Here is a 15,406-nt window from a genome sequence, read left to right on the forward strand (position 1 = left end):
CATGTGAGTCTGTGTCAGTGTGAGTGTGTGAGAAAAGAGAATGTGAGAGACTGCATGAGAGAGAGTGTGTGACAGAGGCAGCATGTGAGTCTGTGTCAGTGTGAGTGTGTGAGAAAAGAGAATGTGAGAGACTGCATGAGAGAGAGTGTGTGTGAGACTTTGTGTGAGAGAGGCAGCATGTGAGTCTGTGTCAGTGTGAGTGTGTGAGAAAAGAGAATGTGAGAGACTGCATGAGAGAGAGTGTGTGAGAGACTGTGTGATAGAGGAAGCATGTGAGTCTGTGTCAGTGTGAGTGTGTGAGAAAAGAGAATGTGAGAGACTGCATGAGAGAGAGTGTGTGTGAGACTTTGTGTGAGAGAGGCAGCATGTGAGTCTGTGTCAGTGTGAGTGTGTGAGAAAAGAGAATGTGAGAGACTGCATGAGAGAGAGTGTGTGAGAGACTGTGTGATAGAGGAAGCATGTGAGTCTGTGTCAGTGTGAGTGTGTGAGAAAAGAGAATGTGAGAGACTGCATGAGAGAGAGTGTGTGTGAGACTTTGTGTGAGAGAGGCAGCATGTGAGTCTGTGTCAGTGTGAGTGTGTGAGAAAAGAGAATGTGAGAGACTGCATGAGAGAGAGTGTGTGAGAGACTGTGTGATAGAGGCAGCATGTGAGTCTGTGTCAGTGTGAGTGTGTGAGAAAAGAGAATGTGAGAGACTGCATGAGAGAGAGTGTGTGAGAGACTGTGTGATAGAGGAAGCATGTGAGTCTGTGTCAGTGTGAGTGTGTGAGAAAAGAGAATGTGAGAGACTGCATGAGAGAGAGTGTGTGAGAGACTGTGTGATAGAGGAAGCATGTGAGTCTGTGTCAGTGTGAGTGTGTGAGAAAAGAGAATGTGAGAGACTGCATGAGAGAGAGTGTGTGAGAGACTGTGTGATAGAGGCAGCATGTGAGTCTGTGTCAGTGTGAGTGTGTGAGAAATGAGAATGTGAGAGACTGCATGAGAGTGAGTGTGTGAGAGACTGTGTGATAGAAGCAGCATGTGAGTCTGTGTCAGTGTGAGTGTGTGAGAAAAGAGAATGTGAGAGACTGCATGAGAGAGACTGTGTGATAGAGGCAGCATGTGAGTCTGTGTCAGTGTGAGTGTGTGAGAAAAGAGAATGTGAGAGACTGCATGAGAGAGAGAGTGTGTGAGAGACTGTGTGATAGAGGCAGCATGTGAGTCTGTGTCAGTGTGAGTGTGTGAGAAAAGAGAATGTGAGAGACTGCATGAGGAGAGAGAGTGTGTGTGAGACTTTGTGTGAGAGAGGCAGCATGTGAGTCTGTGTCAGTGTGAGTGTGTGAGAAAAGAGAATGTGAGAGACTGCATGAGAGAGAGTGTGTGAGAGACTGTGTGATAGAGGCAGCATGTGAGTCTGTGTCAGTGTGAGTGTGTGAGAAAGAGAATGTGAGAGACTGCATAAGAGAGAGTGTGTGAGAGACTGTGTGATAGAGGCAGCATGTGAGTCTGTGTCAGTGTGAGTGTGAGAAAAGAGAATGTGAGAGACTGCATGAGAGAGAGTGTGTGTGAGACTTTGTGTGAGAGAGGCAGCATGTGAGTCTGTGTCAGTGTGAGTGTGTGAGAAAAGAGAATGTGAGAGACTGCATGAGAGAGAGTGTGTGAGAGACTGTGTGATAGAGCAGCATGTGAGTCTGTGTCAGTGTGAGTGTATGAGAAAAGAGAATGTGAGAGACTGCATGAGAGAGAGTGTGTGAGAGACTGTGTGATAGAGGCAGCATGTGAGTCTGTGTCAGTGTGAGTGTGTGAGAAAAGAGAATGTGAGAGACTGCATGAGAGAGAGCGTGTGAGAGACTGTGTGATAGAGGCAGCATGTGAGTCTGTGTCAGTGTGAGTGTGTGAGAAAAGAGAATTTGAGAGACTGCATGAGAGAGAGTGTGTGAGAGACTGTGTGATAGAGGCAGCATGTGAGTCTGTGTCAGTGTGAGTGTGTGAGAAAAGAGAATGTGAGAGAATGCATGAGAGAGAGTGTGTGAGAGACTGTGTGATAGAGGCAGCATGTGAGTCTGTGTCAGTGTGAGTGTGTGAGAAAAGAGAATGTGAGAGACTGCATGAGAGAGAAAGTGTGTGAGAGACTGTGTGATAGAGGCAGCATGTGAGTCTGTGTCAGTGTGAGTGTGTGAGAAAAGAGAATGTGAGAGACTGCATGAGGAGAGAGAGTGTGTGTGAGACTTTGTGTGAGAGAGGCAGCATGTGAGTCTGTGTCAGTGTGAGTGTGTGAGAAAAGAGAATGTGAGAGACTGCATGAGAGAGAGTGTGTGAGAGACTGTGTGATAGAGGCAGCATGTGAGTCTGTGTCAGTGTGAGTGTGTGAGAATAGAGAATGTGAGAGACTGCATAAGAGAGACTGTGTGAGAGACTGTGTGATAGAGGCAGCATGTGAGTCTGTGTCAGTGTGAGTGTGAGAAAAGAGAATGTGAGAGACTGCATGAGAGAGAGTGTGTGTGAGACTTTGTGTGAGAGAGGCAGCATGTGAGTCTGTGTCAGTGTGAGTGTGTGAGAAAAGAGAATGTGAGAGACTGCATGAGAGAGAGAGTGTGTGAGAGACTGTGTGATAGAGCAGCATGTGAGTCTGTGTCAGTGTGAGTGTGTGAGAAAAGAGAATGTGAGAGACTGCATGAGAGAGAGTGTGTGAGAGACTGTGTGATAGAGGCAGCATGTGAGTCTGTGTCAGTGTGAGTGTGTGAGAAAAGAGAATGTGAGAGACTGCATGAGAGAGAGCGTGTGAGAGACTGTGTGATAGAGGCAGCATGTGAGTCTGTGTCAGTGTGAGTGTGTGAGAAAAGAGAATGTGAGAGACTGCATGAGAGAGAGTGTGTGACAGAGGCAGCATGTGAGTCTGTGTCAGTGTGAGTGTGTGAGAAAAGAGAATGTGAGAGACTGCATGAGAGAGAGTGTGTGTGAGACCTTGTGTGAGAGAGGCAGCATGTGAGTCTGTGTCAGTGTGAGTGTGTGAGAAAAGAGAATGTGAGAGACTGCATGAGAGAGAGTGTGTTAGAGACTGTGTGATAGAGGCAGCATGTGAGTCTGTGTCAGTGTGAGTGTGTGAGAAAAGAGAATGTGAGAGACTGCATGAGAGAGAGTGTGTGAGAGACTGTGTGAGAGAGGCAGCATGTGAGTCTGTGTCAGTGTGAGTGTGTGAGAAAAGAGAATGTGAGAGACTGCATGAGAGAGAGTGTGTGAGAGACTGTGTGATAGAGGCAGCATGTGAGTCTGTGTCAGTGTGAGTGTGTGAGAAAAGAGAATGTGAGAGACTGCATGAGAGAGAGTGTGTGAGAGACTGTGTGATAGAGGAAGCATGTGAGTCTGTGTCAGTGTGAGTGTGTGAGAAATGAGAATGTGAGAGACTGCATGAGAGAGAGTGTGTGAGAGACTGTGTGATAGAGGCAGCATGTGAGTCTGTGTCAGTGTGAGTGTGTGAGAAAAGAGAATGTGAGAGAATGCACGAGAGAGAGTGTGTGAGAGACTGTGTGATAGAGGCAGCATGTGAGTCTGTGTCAGTGTGAGTGTGTGAGAAAAGAGAATGTGAGAGACTGCATGAGGGAGAGTGTGTGAGAGACTTTGTATGAAAGAGAGGGAAAAGGAATACCTGAGAGAGAGGGAGAGTGTTAGAAAGTTGAGGAAAGGGGGAGAGAAACAGTGTGAGAGAGTGTAGGAGAATCTAAGAGAGAGGAGGAGAGAGACAGGTGGAGGGTTTGAGAGTTCTTCCTTTTCATGTAATTAAGATCTTTAAATTCAGTAATTTCTATCTCTCTGACCTTGAAATTCAACCTACTGGCTTTTTGAGGCTAACCCAGCTATATAGCTGTCTTTGATTTGCTATAATTGACAGAAACTACAATTAAAGACATATATGTAGCATGGTTATCCCTGAAAAAGCCACTGGGGTGCATTGCAATTTCTGAGAGTAGGAAATTACATATTTTCTGGGCTAAATTACATGCATAGGGAGCAAAATAAAAAAATGAAAATATCTTTGCATGTAATTTAGCTCTGCAAATTCAGTAATTTCTAACTATTAGACCTTGAAATGCACACTGCAGCTTTTTCAAGGCTAACCCTGATACATAACTAACTTTAAATTGTTTTAATTAGCACAAACTATAATTAAAAACATGTATGTATTAGTATTAGCCTTGAAGAAGCCAGCACAGTGTATTTTAAGGTCTGACAGTAATACATTTATTTAGCTCCCTTGATGTGTAATTTAGCTCTGCCTCTGCACATTTAGTAAATTCTAACTCTCAGAATTCCACTCTACTGGCTTTTTTTTAAGAATAACTCTGCTACATAGATGTCTTTAATGTGCTTGAATTTACAGAAACTACAATTAAAGACAGTCATGTTGCATGGTTAGCCTTGAACAGCCAGCAGGTTGAATTTTAAGGTATTAGAGTTAGAAATCACCACATTTGCAGAGCTAAATCCTGCCATCATGAGGCAAATGAATTATAACGGCTCACTGTGTGCACTGTCACCCTTTCTAAATCTACTCTGTATATAATAATTTAATAAACAGTTTAATAAATGAATATGTACAGGCTAAGAGTTAGTCTAGTGACAGTGAAAGTTGAAAGTAACAAGGCTGTTATAAGACTACTTAATGACAGTGGAAGGTTTAAGGAAACAAAAACACAAAAATATTTATAATAATAATAATAAACACATTTCCTTAAGTAAGCGCTAAAATGCCCAAACAGCAGTATTTTAATTGGGAAAATTCAGGTGTACTTATATTAATGCCAACTACAGACTTTGCTGCTGCCCAGCATATATAGTAGTGTGTTTTATAATGTGAGAGGCTCAGCTGTTCTGAGGTGCATAAATATTAGTGCCAATTACAGTCCTTGCTGCTCAGTATAAGGCTTTATCGGGTTCATATATCTGTTTCTCGGGTGTATCGTAGCGACTGCCTCACCAGTCTCTGAACTCACTGCACGTCACTGATCCCTTTAGGATAACGGGTAATTAAAAGCTGAAACGGTTGCTCTGAAACTTGTCCATGATCAGCTTTCGTAGTTTGGTTGTTCGGGGAGACCCAAAGAAATGGCTGCCAGTTCAAAGCTCGGTAAAACGCCAAGGAGATCCCGCAGTGAAGAGGCAACACGAGCAAACCACCCAAAGCCGTTGTAAGTAAGAAAGTACACCTTATTGTGTTGGACATCGCTTTCTTGTAAAAAGGATTTACTTCTCCTTTGCAGCAAAAATCCTTTTCCGTGCCCTCTCACGCTTTGCAAACTAACACATAAACTTGCAGACTTTCAGCTGTTTCAAAGACTCTTTATTAAAGGGACATGAAACCCAAATTTTTTCTTTCGTGATTTAGAAAAAGAATGTCATTTTAAACAACTTTCTAATTTACTTCTATTATCTCATTTGCTTCATTCTCTTGATATCACTTGCTGAAAAGCATATCTAGATATGCTCAGTAGCTGCTGATTGGTTGCTGCCCATAGAGGCCTTGTGTGATTGGCTCACACATGTGCATTGCTATTTCTTCAACAAAGGATATCTAAAGAATTGAGCAAATTAGATAATAGAAGTAAATTGGAAAGTTGCTTAAAATTCCATGCCCTATCTGAATCATGAAAGTTTAATTTTGAGTAGACTGCCCCTTTAACAAACTAACGTTTGATTTATAATATGGTTTATATGTAAAATAAATGTTTTTAATGCCACTATTTGTGTTTTGTTGTAAATACTTATTTTTTGCTATTTCATGGTGCTTTTTATTGTAAACTTTTATTGTGAATTCAAAATAAATTTTATAAAGCTATCACAGCAGTTTGCATTCAGCCACTATGGGGCCGATTTATGAAAGTGCGAGCGGACATGATACAATGTAGTGTATCATGTCCGCTGCACATCGATAAATGTCGACAGCATACACTGTTGGCATTTATCATTGCACAAGCAGTTCTTGTGAACTGCTTGTGCAATGCCGTCCCCTGCAGATTTGCGGCCAATCAGCTGCTTGCAGTGGGTGTCAATCAGCCCGATCGTATAGGATTGGGCGGATTGATGTCCCCAGCCTCAGAGCAAACGAACAAGATAATTCGGCCCCTATATATTTATTAAAGGGACATAAAACAGGTTGAGATCTGTGCATATCCTAAAAGGGCTAGTTAATTAAAAATAGTTTGCATAAAAAAATTGTTTAAAAATTACTGGCAACTCAGTTGCAAGTATTTTAAAATTATTTTCAAAAATAAGCAAAAGGAATTACATAGCTAAGCTGCCTGGAGAAGCCAACCCCCCTCTTCCTCCATGTATCAGTGTTTAGACACAGGCATTGTATTTCAAATGAGTTCACACAGCTTCTAGGCATGCTCCAGCAGATAATCCCTTGGTATTTTTGCATTCTACCAAAACAACAATATATATAGATACAGCCATAGAAGGAAATGTGTGGGGGGAGTTAGAGCTTTAAAATTCAGAAACTAAAAAGAAAGGGTTAATGGCGAGGCACTGCATTATACATCTGAAGGTAAAGTAATTAGCGTTCTGTTGGGAAGTAGCCATCATCCAGAAAACCTTAAACAAGGAATACCTTACGGCCAATTTCTTTGCCTGCGGAGAATATGCTCAAATCAGTATACTTTTGAAAAACATCAAAAGAGCACTGTATAAAGCAAGAACTCAAGATAGGCAGGACCTGCTGTATGGCCAAAGGGAAAGAAATAAAGATGATAATAAAATCAGATTCATAACTAAGTATAATTCGCACTGGGGGAAAATTAAGACAATATTAAACAAAAATTGGTATTTACTCACAAATAATGACACTATTTCTGAATACATGGGCAACTATCCTCAGATGACTGCACGTAGAGCAAACAACTTAAAAGACCTTTTAGTTGAAAGTGATTTTACTAAAGCAACTACCAATAATTGGTTGGTCAATCACGCACAAAATATAGTTGGATGCTCTCCGTGCAGCCACTGTGTAGCTTGCCCATTTGTTAAGAGGACAAACATTTTTGAAAGAACTACAAAAAGACACATAAAATTAAATTGTTCATTAACTGTTCCACCACTGGGGTCATATATCCCCTTTCTTGTTCTTGCCCACATTTTTACGTGGGTAAAATATATAGGGAGTTCCAATCACGTATATGAACATAGGAATGATATCAAAGATGTAAATATAGATAGCCCTATCGCCAGACACTTTGTCAAATTCCATGAGTCCAAACTAGACAGTTTGGAATTTATTGGTATTGAACAGGTTAAACCCCATAGACGAGGAGGTAACATTGACCATATTACTTCAAAAAGAAACTAAATGGATTTTTAACTTGCAAACATTGTCCCCTATAGGACTTAATGAAAAAATGTAATCTGCTACCTTTTTACCAAGGACCTGACTTATCAGCCTCCTGGCCCCCCTTTGTATATCCCTCTTATCCATTCCAGTATCAAATTTGCCACTGTCTAACTCAGGGTAATATGTAGATAAAAGTGCATCTAAAATCATAATTTTCTATATATATAGATTTTAATAATTTCTTAATGGAATATTAAACCCTTGGAGTACCTAAAAATTATGTTGATTGTAGATATTTGCTAAATCTATACAATTAAAAGTATGTGTAAATCTTATATTTATCTGTTTGATGTTTTGTATATAGTTGTTATATGTTGTTCGTCTTTGTGTATTTCTAGTAATCATCTCATGCTGAAAATACATATCTATTTGAAGAAATAACTGATTAGTATTAGGTTTTAACCTCAGCAAACTAAATATTAAATGCAGTTGAAAAAAAGGAAAAAAAAACAGCTGGACCATAATGAGATAGGTCATGTGACCTGAACGGCCTATAAGAGGATATGTCTTTTAGTGAAACATCATCACCCGGAAGAAACTCCTTGCTGCAATTGTAATTGGAGTGAAACGCGCGAGGACGCGTAGGTGTGTAGCAGCTCATCCGTGGGATCCCCCCACCATACGTTGTATTTTATCCAATCGACCTTGGGCAAGTGAAGTTAGCCTTGAATCACCCTGTCTAGCTGAAGAAAAGGTAAAACCTCATAGACCGGAGGAGTCGGCTGTGGTGCTGACGGTGGTCTGACCTTTGGAGTCGGCGAAAGCTGATGAGGGTCTGTATTGTGTATACCTTGCTAATGCTTATAAGGAACTTCACGATTGGTCTATATGGAACTATTATATTGAGCATCTCTGGTCTGCTTGGGATACAGGTAGCCCTCAGTTTACGCCGGGGTTAGGTTCCAGAAGGAATGGTTGTAAATCAAAACCGTTGTAAATTGAAACCCAGTTTATAATGTAAGTCAATGGGAAGTGATGGAGTTAGGTTCCAGGCCCCTCTCAAAATTGTCATAAGTAACACCTAATACATTATTTTTAAAGCTTTGAAATGAAGACTTTAAATGCTAAACAGCATTATAAACCTAATAAAATAATATCACAACACAGAATATATATTTAAACTAAGTTAAATGAACAAAAACATTTGCTAAACAGCATTATAAACCTAATAAAATAATCACACAACACAGACTTCACTTGAATTTTTCTGCAAACAGTTCTTTCTATGCATTCCAATCTGGACTGATTTATAGACAGGAAGATCTTGTTCCTTTGAAATCTTCGATAGCTCAGGTCTGGTTAAACTGATTAATTTCAGCTTGCTTGGCTTTGCTGCAACACAAGCGGACAGCTCCACCTACATATTTTAATAAATGCACTTCTTCTCAATGCTTTTCAATAGCAGTCACATGATTGAAAAAAAAAAAGGTTGTTATTCTGAAACGGTGTAAATTGAACCGTTGTAAAACGAGGGCCATCTGTATTTGTCAACAGCCTTTAGGAATAATTAACATTTGGTATTCAGCATTGGCATTTGTTATTTCTGTTCAGAAGAAGTGTCCATTGATCATTGCTTTCTAAATACTTACACTGACTTGCTGACTTGCTTTATCATTTATGGTGCGCCATATGAACTTTACCATCTGACTAGCTTTGCTCTTTGTTTTTATGTGAGGGGCCCATGTGACATATATGTTGGTTTGTCTGTCTGTCTCCATGTGTTTGGCCACATTGTTGCTTGTACTAATGTTGGTAACATAATTTTATATTTATTTATGAACACATAAAATTATTAATTTTTTCATATTACTCTACTGTCTACTGTCTCTGTTTTTGTAAATCCTTTTAGATAGTGAGAGTGCTGTACTCCTGGATGTTTGGATATCCCTTATTTTGGCATATCCACTATCCTTCTACATTTTATGCATATACTTTTTTTCAGGTTGCACCTCCCTTAGTATGAATTTTAGTATGAATTATATATTATTATAGTTGAGCTAGCTATTTTCCTTATCTGTTCTGTTTATAAATATTTTGTCTCTATCCTAACTTGTTTTATGTCCCTTTAAGCTGCTAAGGCAGCACGGTGGTTATTCCTAGTATTTTAATACTAGGAAATATAATCCTAATAATCTTCATATACTGTAGTAGTATATTCTGATGTAGAATGACTACAGGTTACCAAGGTTATTTATAGGTAAAGCCTTTGCCCTGATGCAGGCTCCATGCGGGAAAAGTTAGCATTAGGCTAGAAATGCATGCTTCCAGAAGAGGGCCTAAGCATGAGGCCTGTAGACATAGAAAACTTCTGTCCAAAGAGGTAAACAGAAGTTATGATTCAGGAGTAGTGATGTCGCAAACCTAAAAATTTCAGTTCAAACCGCCATTGACTTCAATAGGCAGGCGAACTTTAAAACCAACAGGGACACTTTCTGGCCACAATAGTGATGGAAAAGTTGTTTCAAGGGGATTAACACTTGGACTGTGGCATGCCGGAGGGGGATCCATGGCAAAACTCCCATGGAAAATTACATAGTTGATGCAGAGTCTGGTTTTAAGCCATAAAGGGCATAAATCACCTAACATTCCTAAATTGTTTGGAATAACGTGCTTTAAAACATCAGGTATGATGTTGTATCGACCGGGTAGTGTAAGGGTTACGCCCGCATCACAGTGACAGACCAAACTCCCCATTTAAAGGTACAGTCTACACCAGAATTTTATTGTTTTAAAAGATAGATAATCCCTTTATTACCCATTTCCCAGTTTTGCATAACTAACACATTTATAATAATATACTTTTAACCTCTGTGATTATCTTCAGTCAAAAAAGTTTTTTTTTTTTAAATTTACACTACTGTTACAACAGATATGAGTGGTGGCACTAGTTGGCAAGTGAGCCTGGCACACACGCTGGCAGGGAGGCAACTGCAATTAGATTACACTAGCAGACTGATGTTTCACAGTCAAAAAAGTTTTTTTTTTTAAATTTACACTACTGTTACAACAGATATGAGTGGTGGCACTAGTTGGCAAGTGGGCCTGGCACACACGCTGGCAGGAAACTGCAATTAGATTACACTAGCAGACTGATGTTTCACAGTCAAAAAAGTTTTTTTTTTTTAAATTTACACTACTGTTACAACAGATATGAGTGGTGGCACTGTAGGCAGGCAACTGCAATTAGATTACACTAGCAGACTGATGTTTCACAGTCAAAATTACACAGGCAAAAAAAAAACAAAAAAAAACAGACTTATGTTTTAGCCCTAAAAAGGGCTTTTTGGGGTGCTGTCCTTACAGCAGAGATCAGATGAGTCTTTCAGGACTGTAGTGGACACTGAATACACTAGCCTAGCTATCAATTTCCCTATAAAATCAGCAGCAGCTACACTATCCCTCCTCTCACTAAGAATGCAGGATCAGAATGAATCTAAAATGGCTGCTGTCCAGGAACTGGGAGGGAGTGTCTGCTGCTGATTGGCTGAAATGTGTCTGCAGACTGTGAGATACAGGGTCAAAGTCTACTCAATGATGACGAATAGGGGGCGGATCGAACATCGCATATGTTCTCCTGCCGCGGCGAACGCGAACAAGCTATGTTCACCGGGAACTATTCGCCGGCGAACAATTCATGACATCACTATTCAGGAGATTGTTACAGGTAGGTAGTTAGACAATTGAGCATAAAATCCACTGGGAAAAAGCAGATATGCAAAGCCTGCAAGGCAATCCAGTAGACCAGATACTGAAGAATTAGTATAAAAAGGATAGAGGGAACATGCTAGGATGAAGGCAGTTGGGTCTAGTACAATTGATATCTGTAGCAGGGTCTTCTGAAGTAAAATAATCAAATAATTCAAACACTTTATGGCAGTGCATCATGAACATTGACAAGTAAAGATCCTGCCTGGGAAAGGCACCATGTAGTAAAAATGCTGACATTGTAACAGCATTGCCAAAAGTCTTGCATAATTTTATGCACCTGTGCAGTCTGGTGCCATATTATATTGTCAATGCCATTACTGAAGAAAATACCCAAATTAAGGTTCTGCAAGATAGGTCCTTTATAAGGTTAGAGCTGAGGATTATATAATGTGAATTTCCTTAGAAGTAATGAAAGTTTCTTTAAACGTCAACTCTCCCATGACCTTGTTTGAAACTGAAATGTAGAGCAGAAATGAGTCCAAAACATATTTTGCAAACAACATGACCATTTTTACTCTCTACCTCCCTAACCTTTAGGGATCCTTTGTTTCCAGCAGAAAATAATATTTAATTTGTTTTACTTCCCAAAAGTTTCCCACATGAGACTATTATGGTGTTTGTAACATAATTATTAGCATACCAACCTAGCCGTCCAAAGTGCTTCAGTTTTTCTTTTTCCTCATCTTCCTCATCAGTAAAGGTTATGAAACAGAAATGCAATGGTACAATTGCATGTTTTATCTAAAGAAAATGATCTCAGATCAGTCTTGTCTAAGCCCAGTAAGGTGAACTGCTATAAGAAAATAGAACAGATGGTACAGACATTTAGAAATTGAACAAAACAAAGTGTGCTTGATGCCAAAAGGGTTGCCAGTTTTAAATCCACATAAAACAGTTTAAAAAAAACATATAATATAAGCACTGGCTTTGGAAAAACAAAGGGAAAGAAAATGCCTCTTTTTTGAGAGTACTGTAAGCTGTGAGAAACAAACAGTCATCATTACAATACAAATTATAATTGACTTTTTTTTTCTTTCTAATTTCTATCACTATTTTATTACCGGCAAATTAACAATCTCATCAAAAACTACTTTTATTTGTATTTACACCCAAAAAAACATAGACTATGTGATCCTTTCAAGCACTGTGGCAGCTCCCAAGTACTAGTGATACCAGTTTCTTTCTATGGGAGATACTATAACATAATATCATCAATATCCAAACTGCTCCTGCTGACATCTTTGTTGCATCAATTTGTACAACTATTTTGGATTAAAAAAACTCATCTGACATAAAAAATTTTTTTCTCCATAATGAGTTAAGCTAATGTTCCAGTGTAACCCTAACCACTGCTCAGCTGAGTTTCCCACTTCCTTTAACCCTTACCAGAACCCCCCCCACCAAAAATACTGTCTCACTCCCCTATTGCTCTTTAATCCTAGCTGGGCTGCACACATGCCAGTGCAATTAATCCTAACTGAAACCTTCTCCCCAACTGATCCCCTGTAGATCCGACCTCCAAAAGCAATCATCATAGCTAATTTAATTACCCATAATAGTTTACTCTATCTCCCCAAATATTTAATGCCAAAATAGTAACCTACCCATCCTGATGAATGCCACTTATTTCCCCAAATAATGGTCCACACTTTAAATTTCCCTATGTGAACGTCTTTCAGAGATTAATGCATATTATAATTGATTAGTGCCAGGAAGTATTTCTATAATGACCATTTCTACTATTTGATTTCAAATAAATCAGCCAAAAGGAATCCAAAATGGGCAGAATTGCTGTATAACCACAGAAAGGAGACTTGTGATAAGTTCAATGTGTTTATTTCTAAGAGTGTTTTTTTTTTTCTCTATTTTGGGGTTTACAGGGTTTGGAGTGGTCTTAAGTTAGAAGTCACTTTAAGAGAGTGGGTATATTAGTTGTAAGAGGGTAAAAAAGGGAGGATTCTGTGTGTCATTTTTTTTTTAGCAATGGGGGTCTGGCAGTTTAGGGGTTTATCACAGGAGTGGATTTTGTTCTTAGGGGTTATTGCGGTTAAGAGGTTAAAAGTTGGGATCTGACCTCTGGTTAATTTTCGGAGCACAAATTGTTACTGTAAGCTTGCAGTAGCATTAGCAATCCACTCTTAATGGCTGGTTATTAAACATGCGCCCGTAAACAAACTAATTTGCCCATTTTGTGCATTTGTTCATAAGCTTGATGGAGTGATGACTTACAGCCTCCTAAATATGGCTAGGAATAGAGTACATTGTCCAAAAGGTAGAATGACATTGAAAGCTTTAAAAAAGTTGCTCTCTTCCTGAAGCAAGTAGATACATTGCAAAGCTGTCATGGGCTTTCATTTAAATCCTGATAGCCCTGTAGGACCTATAATGCTGGCAGAACATCCACATTGCAGTTCCTTCCCTTAGGGGCTTCTACATTCTGGATGTCACCTTTTGAAGAAGCTAAGGTGAAATGGGCATCAAGGCGACATTACTCTGTGCATAACATTAATCCATAATATATGTGTGAAAAATGTTCCACATATATTTACTTTATATGATTACATAATTGTTATGGTACTGTGGGGACTGGGTTATATGATATTGTTACCGTACTGAGGATTGTATTCCTTCTACTTAAAGGGACAGTAAACACCAGAATTTTTGTTGTTTAAAAAGGTAGATAATCCCTTTATTACCCATTCCCAAATTTTGCATAACCAACACAGTTATAATAATATACTTTTTACCTCTGTGATTACCTTGTGTCTCTGTCTCTGCAAACTGCTCCCTTATTTCAGTTCTTTTGACAGACATGCATTTTTAGCCAATCAGTGCTTGCTCTTAGGAGCTTCACGTGCCGGAGCTCAATGTTATCTATATGAAACACATCAACTAACACCCTCTAGTGGTGAAAAACTGTCAAGATGCTTTCCGATTAGAGGCAGTCTTCAAGGTCTAAGAAATTAGCACATGAACCTCCTAGATTTAGCTTTCAACTAAGAATACCAAGAGAACAAAACAATTGGTAATAAAAGTAAATTGGAAAGTTGTTTAAAATTACACGCCCTATTTAAATCATGAAAGATTTTTTGTGACTTTACTGTCCCTTTAACTATATAATATTACTTTAATCTGGTTACTCCCTATATACTACTGGGTTTAGTCATCTGTGTGAAATATGTTCCACAGTGACTTAGTATTGGCTTGATATTATGTAGTAGTATTCTCTAATTTGGTAGTACGATATCACTTGACTCTGTGGGATTGTGTTGCTTTTTCTGTATTAACTTAAGTTATATTTAGTGACCCAGTCTCCTTACATTCATATATATATTGGGGTACTCCTCACCTCTTATACTAGTTCTCACTACAGCCTTAACGTTATACACCTTATTTTTTATCTTTTATTTTATTCCAGTATTGAGGAGTAATTTCCCCCCTTTTTTATTTACTCTACTAATAAAAGTTATATTTTAGACTTTACCTTTTTTTTCTACATCATATTGGGGTGTGTCGTTGTTTCTTTTACTCCAAATTTGTATTTAAGCGAGTGCTCTTTATGGTGTCCCTTTTATTTACATTATATATTTACCTTTAATTACTTACACTGAGCACCCTCCCCATTTCTCTACTTTGGGGATAATAATTAGCTATATAAATAATTTCACACACTAACCCTATTTATTTTTTATTTGGATGTACCTTTTGTCTGGAATGCTTGATTTCCATACTGCAGTCATCTCCGCTCGACAGTTAATAAATCTACCCCCAAGTGTATGGGTAATGCTATGTGCAGGGTATATGTTCTTCCAGTCAAATACCTTGAAACATGAAATATTATTTTTCATTCAAAATTTACTTCTTTTTTTTTATTTTGATGTTTTTATTTTTTAAATAGAAATGCATTAAATTCCTATGTTCTTTACTTACGGCTAGATTTAGAGTTTTGTCGGTAACGACCAGCGTATCTAACGCTGGCTTTTTTTCCCACGCACCTTTTACATACCGCTGGTATTTAGAGTTCACAGAAGGGCTGGGTTAGGCTCCAAAAAGGGAGCGTACAGCATATTTACCGCCACTGCAACTCTCAATACCAGCGGTGCTTACGGACGCGGCCAGCTTCAAAAACGTGCTCGTGCACAATTCCCCCAATGAAAACAATGGGGCATTTTGAGCTGCAAAAAAGCAGCGTTCAGCTCCTAACGCAGCCCCATTGTTTTCTAACGGGGAAACACTTCCTATGTCTGCACCTAACACCCTAACATGTACCCTGACTTTAAACACCCCTAACCTTACACTTATTAACCCCTAATCCGCCGCCCCCGCTATCGCTGA

Source organism: Bombina bombina, chromosome 2 (genome assembly GCF_027579735.1).
Source record: "Bombina bombina isolate aBomBom1 chromosome 2, aBomBom1.pri, whole genome shotgun sequence".
Lineage (NCBI taxonomy): Eukaryota > Metazoa > Chordata > Amphibia > Anura > Bombinatoridae > Bombina > Bombina bombina.